At 44.5% G+C, this 9,547-nt stretch overlaps 1 protein-coding gene across 1 annotated transcript in view; it reads right to left on the bottom strand.

Annotated features, from left to right (window-relative positions):
- Positions 1-5,708, bottom strand: part of GRB2 (growth factor receptor bound protein 2) — a 90,316-nt gene extending 84,608 nt beyond the window's left edge. Inside the window, exon 1 of the mRNA XM_059996928.1 lies at positions 5,551-5,708. The gene's annotated coding sequence lies outside the window, so the exon portion shown is untranslated. The remainder of the gene's footprint in view (positions 1-5,550) is intronic.
- Positions 5,709-9,547: the final 3,839 nt, after the last annotated feature.

Consider the following 9,547-nt stretch of genomic DNA (forward strand, 5'->3'; position numbering starts at 1 on the left):
ATTTCCTTACCAGGGAAAAAATGCGGAAAATAATACATCCCCAAACAGAGTGGTTGTGAAAAATAGCAAATAAGCAAAATAAGATAACGCATTGTAAAAGTGTTGCAAAATGATTGAGCCATAACCTTTTAGACACACCTCTCAGTTTTCCCCGTGTTCATTTTACCTATCCCACATGGATCCATTTCCCATAGTTATTAAAAGTGCATCAGCAACGAAGACCCAACGCAGCCAAAAATAAATAAAATAAATAAAATTTCAAAATAAGTAAATAATTGATTAAAACAAAAACGCATCAGGCCGTATCTTTTAGCTGTTGGCTCCTGAGTAGACACACCTATATTACCAACCATCCAACGATCTCAAAACAGTTTGTAGATTATCACCATTATTTTTCCTACAAAGTCTTAAGGCCTCTCTAGAGAGAAAACGCTCACTGCCACCCTGTGACCAGGCAGGCTGCACCCCTGGCAGGTGGACAAGTGTCTCATTCCAATGCAGGGTGATCACTGCTGCGGTCGGAAGGCTGGGAACGTTCAAACATTCAGGGCTTTTGTGTTTCACATGAAAGTATACTTCATGGTTTTGATTAGCAAGTGGAATGACTTCAACTTGCTCATGTTGCCAGCCCTGCTTGTCATCACCTCCACGGGGCAATTAGTGGGGAAAGAAGGAAGAGGCTTCTGTTGTCGCAAGGAGTCCAATATTTTTAGGGGGATTCTTCCATAGGCTGGAAAATCGGGCAACTCCTGTGGTCATCACTAGAGGTCACTCTAGGGAAGCGCTACCTTGAGGTTGCAGAACTCACTGCAAAAGAATGCTGGTGTTTGGCTCCAAAAATGGATTCGACCTCGCTGCTGTCGGGACTCGCTGCTTCCGAGTGCCAGGAAATGCCGTTTGCCAGGTCCCAGCAATGAAACATGGAGGAAATATCCAGTTGCACCCTACGCAATGGAAACCCCAGTTCCCTGGAATCAGACACAAATCAGGAAGAAACAAGACTACCCTCCCCTCTCGCCCTCCTTAACCCCTCAATCTTTAACCGCACGTTTCAATTCTTTGTGGTTACCAGCGAACAGAAGTCATATTTCCCCATTTATTGAATAAACCACAAAGCTGCATTTTCTCTGCCTTCTCGTGTGAAATATCTTTCGTCTCTGCTAGTCTATTCTCTTGGTTTTATGACCCAAGGGCAGAGCGTTATGGAATTTATTCTCTCTTTCTCAAACTTCTTCAGATTTTGATAGCTTAGCGGCCAGGTTTCTGGTGTCCTCCCTTCTGGCAAGGATCTTCCGTGTCTGAACATTTTGTCTTAGGCGCCTCAATGAAATAATGCACGGAGTGTGTTTAAGTCAGAGCCTGGCCCTCAGTAAACTCTTAAGAAATGTTCACTGTTGTTATTATTACTGTTATTATGGCGTCTGGACTATGACACTAAGAAAACTGTCAGGACTGAGAGAAACAAGACTGGTTTCAGGGATTCAATGGCATCCCAAGGCCCCTCCCAAGGTGGCCAGACAACTTAAACCAGATTGTCACCGGGAACAACCCTCCCTGGGCAGTTTGGCTACAGATGCAATTTACTGCCTGTGTTTTATACGGCAATATAGCTGAGGGTTTAATTGGCAACTAACAGAACGTCAACTCCATTACTCCTTTAACCCTTCTTGTTAATAGCAATACAATTAGGAAGAGAACGAACTTGTCCTGACTTCCAACTATGTTTCAGGGCGCTGTATGGGGCACTTGGTACAACTGATCTCATCTAACTAAGCTTCAGGGTCCTCAGCCATAATAACAGTAGGGTGCTGTGAGAAATAGTAATGTACATTTACCTGCTTCCCTTAAGGCTCATTTTATTTGAAAATAGGATAGGATTGCTTGTAAATCAATTCTAATGCTTTTTGCTTTCCCAATTCTGCCTCATCCCCCCACCCTGCCCCGCTTCTTGTACTTCTTTTTTGTCCAGCTGAGTGTTTTATGAGACTTTACTTGGTCACAAAATCCCTGGAAGTTTACTAAGGCAATCTCTGTTCTTCTGCTCTGAGCTCCAAAATCATAAAGCAACTTGTTTCACAGTGTTGCAGCAGGCTTTCTGGGTCTAGGAATCAACTCCGTCCCTCAGTCTTCGGCTCAACTCAAGAACTCAAACCTCCACCCTCTCCCAAATTAACCTGAGTGTTTGGGCTTTAGGAAAACTAACACTCTACAAGCATCATCATGGGTTCAGATCAATATAAATACCAGAACTGCCTACAGACCAGAAGGGAGTGTCATTTATTCACTCACTCTGATATTTAGGAATGTCAGATGGGGAAAATCGGCTTTATATAGCTGAGCTTATACACACGCAGACTGAAGATGAACCAGACAAGCAGCTCCAAAGGCTTGGAGGCTGCAGGGGAAGCAAAAAATGGAGTCAAAGATGCTATGTCAGGGGTCTTTCCTGATATTCTGAACAGGGAAAGTTCTGGCCTGGTTTGGAGGCCAAGAAAGGAGAGCATACAGACAGTCACAGCAGTAACTGAGAGGTTAGAAATTGAATGTAAATGGAAGATGAAAGAACCTGGATGGACTTTCCTTTAGTATTAAAGGGACAAAGGCTAATGAATGTCTTCCAGTACATGGAAGATGATCACTGCCATTTTCCTTAATGACTGGATACCAGACAAATTTCAGCTTAGTGAATTCAGGTTAGATCCAAGTGGGAACTTTTTGACGTAGACTTACGTACCGGAATGTGTTACCGAGGTCACAGAATCTCGTTCAGTTGGGTGATTCAATACCCATTTGCTTGACAGAAGATTGGAGACATATATATACCTCGATTCCATATATACGCACAGATACCCCGTTAACAAATAGCCCCGTTTATCCACTAAACAGGTGCATTTGGGGACTTGCGCATGTTTAAATTTCCCCAGTGGATCCTGGGTAAATATAAGATCTGTGCATTTTACAGAATGGAAACTGGACTCCAGCAGGCCAGGGGGAGAATGCAAGAAAGGATCCTTGGTTTCTGATCATTGTCTCCTCTAACCTGTCCTCTGGCCCCTCCAGCAGCTGAAGGCAAAACTATGTGACCCCGAGGATCCCTGTCCGAGAGGAGAGCAGAGGACCTAAGCCCAAGGGGAATGTCGACAATGCGGGCTTGGCACATGGGGAATGTCGGGAATGAATCCACAGTCCAGAGTTCAGATCTCACAGTATGGCTTTGCTCTGCCCTGACATCCTTCACCAAACATGAGGGGCTCTGCTTCGGGAGCTGTGAATCCCGCTTCTGAATCATATTGCTTTTCTGAGCCCATGTGTCTTATTATAGCTAGAAAGACTTCACCCAGTCTGGCTCAGGCTGCAGAGAACTAAACATGCTTTCAAAATACTCCCTCCACTTGGGGTCCAACACGACACACAGGCAGCTGTCTTTATTATATCAAAGTCTTCTGCCCTCCAAAACTCATTTCCCTCCAAAGTAATTTTTTTTAATTGAGGTATAGTTGATTTACAATGTTGTGTTAGTTTCAGGTATAGAGCAAAGTGATTCAGATATAGATAGATAGATAGATACACACACACACACACACACACACACACACACACACACACATTCTTTTTCAGCCTCTTTTCCATTGTACGTTATTACAAGATCTTGAATATAGTTCCCTGTGCTACACGGTAGGTCCTTGTTGGTTATCTATTTTAGATACAGTAGTGTGTGTCTGTTAATTCCAAACTCCTAATTTATCCACACACACCCCCTTCCCCCCTTTGGTAACCATAAGGTTGTTTTCTATGTCTGTGAGTCTATTTCAAAGTAATTTTTTCAATACTGAAAATTTCTGGGAGGATTCTCAGGAAATTGGTATATTAGTTGCCTAGGGGAGGGGAACTGGGAGGTAAGGGGTAGGAGGGAGACCTATTTTTCATCTCTCTTTGTTTCTTTTGCATTATTTATGTGCACGGATTACCTATTCCAAAATAAATACAGTAATTTTTTTTTAAACATAAGATTTGTAAAAATCTGTGTGGAATTTCACTTAGCTCCTTTTCTTCCAAATCACGTTTTCCCCCCTGTCTTACTCACCTCCCCATTTCACTAACAATCACAAGGACCACATCTACCTTTGACAGAACACTCATTATGTCCTAGGCACTGGGCTCAGCATCTTCTGTTCATGATCTCATTATCTCACTTAACAAGCTAGGGAACTCCTTGGCGGTCCAGTGGTTAGGACTCTGCACTCTCACTGCTGGGGGCCCGGGTTCAATCCTTGGTCGGGGAACTAAGATCCCACAAGCTGTGTAGTGCTGCTAAAATCAACAACAACAGCAAAACCCCCAAAAATCCCACAAGCCAGTGAGAAGGTTCTCTTATTACCCAAATTCTACAGGTAAGGAAACTGAGGCTTCAAGGAGGTCCCACTTTGAGAGAGCCAGTAAGTATCAGATCTGCAATTCAAACTTGAGTTTATCTGACTGGGCCCCACTTGTAACCCTCACAGCCTGCTGCCTCAGTAACTGTAAGAACACTGATGTGTCAACTGTATCAAACATATTAGGAACTTCCTCACAAATTCCTTTGTCAACCAAACACTTAAAAGGCACAAAAGTGATGCAACATATTTAATGCACATTCTTTGCACGGGAGCAAAGCTGGGTTCTGAGTACATGTGCCTTTTTATGTTGGAGGCACTGATTATTCTGCAGAATGACTGACTCTCCGGCTTATCAAAGTATGAAGCCTCTAATCCCCCAGGACCAAATCCTGAGCCAGGACGCTCTCCGTGGGACACATCTTAGGCAGCATTCAAATGGAAAAAGGGACACTTTGGGTTTGACTTAGAAGGCACCACCAGTACATGCACCAGCCCTATTTCTGGCTAAAGGGGCAAAGCTCTCGGGCTCAGAGCAAAGCTGTGAGAATCTTAGAGGCCCCGTGAAAGGACAAGTCCCCGCATTACTGGTAGTTTCTATGGACACAAGAAGAAAGGACAGGATTGTAATGAAAAATAACTAAGCATCCAGCAATTCGAGACGAGGCCGCAGATACCAGGTGGAGTAACAGCTGATAACATGTCACACACTCTCACGGAGCCCCTGTCACCCAAAGATAGAGAAGTTTCATAAACATCCATCAATTATTCCAAGTTTTTGTGTTGAAATCAAGGCAGGGATCTGTTCATCACCCTTAAATAAACCTGCCTTTATTTATGTAGCTTATTCACATCTTTAGGGGGAGGATTTACAAAATACTTTATATACTTTGCAGTCTGGTGGTTAGGACTCGGAGCTTCCACTGCAGGGGGCACGGGTTCCATCCCTGGTTGGGGAACTAAGATCCTGCACAAAAAACATCTTCACATGCATTATGTCATCTAATCATGATCTTCACATATATTATCTCATTTGATCAAGCGAGGGTCCTTGTCTTCCTGTAGTCCTGGTCAGGTTCTGTCCAAGGTCGAGTATTTTGGGACATACACTTGATTTTAAATAATGAGGGTCACAGTGATTCAGTTTTAGCACCAGCAGAAAAAGAAATTCTCCTACCTTCCTTCTCAAAGTTTGCATCCATGACACTCTTGAATTTAACCACTTGCAAGTGAGAGCGACCACCGGAGTGAACCATGTGGCCAGGAAGCACAGGGGATGGAGACAGCCTGAGCCCCGAGACCCTCTTCTTTCCCAGTGTTCACCATCTCTGTCCGGCAAATCCCAGCACGATGCCATCCTCCAGATTATGCAGGACTGACTGCCTTCATTCCAATGATTGACCCTGGGAATCTGACTCCCAATTAATAATTGACTTGTAGAAAAAAATCAGAGCTAAAGATATGCTGTGGCTGGCGGAATCTTTCCATGAGAAAGGGGACCTTCTCTTGGAGCAGTGTTTGAAAATGTTTTTAAATTTTCACTATTTCCCCCAAAAGGGAAAAAGTAAATGAAATTCTCCTTCATGACGGAAATTAAATACTAAGAAATAAGATTGTGTTGGGCAGAGTTAAGTTTTGGAAGACCACAAACTCTTACAAAATCTCATTTATTTCATCTTCCAAGAACCAATTTTTTTTTAACATCTTTATTGGAGTATAATTGCTTTACAATGGTGTGTTAGTGTCTGCTGTATAACAGAGTGAATCAGCTATAAGTATACAAATATCCCCATAACCCCTCCCTCTTGAGTCTCCCTCCCACCCTCTCTATCCCACCCCTCTAGGTGGTCACAGAGCACCGAGCTGATCTCCCTGTGCTATGCAGCTGCTTCCCACTAGCTATCTAGTTTACATTTGGTAGCATATATATGTCAATGCTACTCTCTCACTTCGTCCCAGCTTACCCTTCCCCCTCCCCGTGTCCTCAAGTCCATTCTCTACATCTGCATCTTTATTCCTGTCCTGCCCCTAGGTTCCTTAGAACCTTGTAATAGCCAGGACATGGAAGCAACCTAAGTGTCCATCGACAGATGAATGGGTAAAGAAGATGTGGTACATATACACAATGGAATATTACTCAGTCATAAAAAGAAACGAAATTGAGTTATTTGTAGTGAGGTGGATGGACATAGAGTCTGTCATACAGAGTAAAGTAAGTCAGAAAGAGAAAAACAAATACCATATGCTAACACATATATATGGAATCTAAAAAACAAAAAAAGAACTGATTTTTTTTTTTCCCCTTTAGGGGCAATACCGCCTCCACTGAGAATGCATTTCATAGAGGAAATTCACATGTTTACCATTTAGGAACATAATTTTTCTCCCCAGATGGCCTCTTAAACATCATTCTTAACTTGGGAATTATGAGTGATATCAAGCAACTAATATTACAATGCTGAATATAAAAATATAAAAATGGGTATCTTTTCTTATTTAAAGCTTTTTCCCTTTTTTTCCCATCAGGTAAATTTGGTCTTCATCACTTTTCAGTTTTTAAATCTGTGGACTACACATCGATAGCTTGAACCGAATTGTTCCTCTGCGATCCTGGAATAGCCTGGAATCACCTGGCTGTTTATCGAGGATAAAGACAAAAAAACCCAGCTACATACTGTACCTTCAAGTTAAGCTGGGATTTTCCCTTATGGCCTAGAAGCTGGAAGGGCACGTTCGAATCAGCTGGGATCCGGGGCATGTGCGGGTGCACGCAGCAGGCATCTGCTCCTACACCTCGTGCCCCTTCCCCTTGCAAACTCGGCTTAAGCTCTCCGGCTGTGGGAAGGGTGTGATGAATGACAAGCTTAGGGCTTGTTTTCAGCTTCATCCCACAGCCCATTTATTATTCGATCCTGAGCAAAACCACTTAGCGCGGTTGTCCTACATTTCTGCCTTCTAGGCTATGTATACGATAAGATGTTACTGACTCTGCAGGCCATTTCACAGGGATGTCCTAGGTCATCAGTAAAAAGCTCTGTGAGGACCCAAAGGAAAGGTGACGAGTGAGTTCAAGGGTTTATTATGAGAACTGCAAACAGACCTGAACTTCAGTCCAATAAAGACATTCAGGGAATACTAAAGTTCGTTTGGTTCTGAACAGCACGCTCACCACACCCATGATAAAATCAAAACAAAACCAAGGCAACAGCCTGTGTTTGTTGACCTTTACACCCCAGATGAACTGCTCAGTCATGGGGCTGTCTTTTCCTGAGCCCCGGAGTGCCTCCCCAGGAAGGGCACCTGTGTTTATGAGCTGACATTGATCACTCAGTCCTCACTGTGCCAGTAAGCCCCTGAGGCTGGCCCCCTCAGGTGGGCAAGGTGGCAGTCACAGCTGAAGCATGTGACACCGCCAACCAGGCAAGGGATTATGCAGAGCTCAGCAGGGACACCTGAAGGGGAAGTCCCAGGTGTTGCCCTCAGGCAAATCCATCCTGCCCCTTCTTTAAGGCTGGTGGGTCCTGCGGATTGCATAGCTAGCTTCCTTTCATCTGTCATCCTGATGCTGGAAGCTGGAACAAGCTCCCTGGGGAGAAAGACCCATCACTGTGAGTGGACGCAGCCTCGCTCCTAAGGGGCTGAAAGGTGGTGTGAGCCTGAGCTGAAGGGCTGGGAAAGACCTCAGCTGAACTTGATCCCTAAAATGACCGATTTTTTTGGAACAGGAATGTTCTATTTCCAGGTATTGACAGCACCTCCAGACACTAACCCGTCACCTCCCAAGCTTCTGCCTTTGATCATAAAGAGTCATGGATGAGAAGATGGCAGGTGAATGGATACAAACCCATTTCTCCCCTTAGAAAAGGAAGTGGGGGAAGGACCTTACATAGGAATCTGCAACTGGCAATGGTTTTTCCTCTGGGGGAATTTTCTGTCATTCTCAGGCCAACCCCTCACCACTTCGGTTTTAGGTTACCCAGAAGTGATCAGGCCGTAGGGTCTGGCAGGTGTCAGTTGTGCTAAGACCCTCAAGACTGATAGAGTTTAAGCCAAACTGACCATCTGGTTCGAGGTATTCATTTGCTACAGGAGGCTGTACAGCAAAGCATTTAAGAGCCTGGTCTCTGTATCCACATGACGCAGCAATTTCACTCCTAGGTGTCTATCTACTCAAGAAATGAAAACACACATCCACACAAAAATGAACACACATGTTCATAGCAACATTATTCATAATAGTCAAAGAGTGGAAATAACTCAAATGCCACCAACTGATGAATGGATAAACAAAATGGGGTCTATCCATACTAGAATATTACTCAGTAATTAAAAAGAATGGAGGGACTTTTAATGGTGGAATGGTGGCGCAGTGATTAAGACTCCATGCTCCCAGTGCAGGGGGCCCGGGTTTGATCCCTGGCCAGGAAACTAGATCCCACATGCATGACGCAACTAAGAGTTCGCATGCCACAGCTAAGGAGCCGCATACCGCAACTAAGACCCGGCGCAAACAAGTAAATAAATAAATATTTAAAAAGGGAAAAAAAGGAATGGAGTGCCGATACACATCACAACACAGACGAACCTTGAAACCATTGTGCTGAGTGAAATAAGTCAGTCACAAAATATCACAGGTTATGTGATTCCATTTATGTGGAATGTCCAGAATAGACACATCCATGAAGATAGGAAGTAGATTAGGGGCTGCCTACGACTGGGGGAGGAGGCTGGGGACAAATGGAATTGAGTGCTAGGGGGTAACAGGGTTTCTTTATTTATAAGTTTAAAAAAAATTTATTTAGGGCTTCCCTGGTGGCGCAGTGGTTGAGAGTCCGCCTGCCGAGGCGGGGGACATGGGTTCGTGCCCCAGTCGGGGAGGATCCCACATGCCGCGGAGCGGCTGGGCCCGTGAGCCATGGCCGCTGAGCCTGCGCGTCCGGAGCCTGTGCTCCGCAACGGGAAAGGCCACAACAGTGAGAGGCCCGCGTACCGCAAAAAAAAATATATATATATATATTTATTTATTTTTAACTGCGTTGGGTCTTCGTTGCTGCGTGCAGGCTCTCTTCAGTTGCGGCGAGTGGGGGCCACTCCTCATTGCGGTGCGTGGGCTTCCCACTGCAGTGGCCTCTCTTGTTGCGAGCACAGGCTCTAGGCACGCAGGCTTCAGTAGT

This window comes from Delphinus delphis, chromosome 19 (genome assembly GCF_949987515.2).
Source record: "Delphinus delphis chromosome 19, mDelDel1.2, whole genome shotgun sequence".
NCBI classification, from domain to species: domain Eukaryota; kingdom Metazoa; phylum Chordata; class Mammalia; order Artiodactyla; family Delphinidae; genus Delphinus; species Delphinus delphis.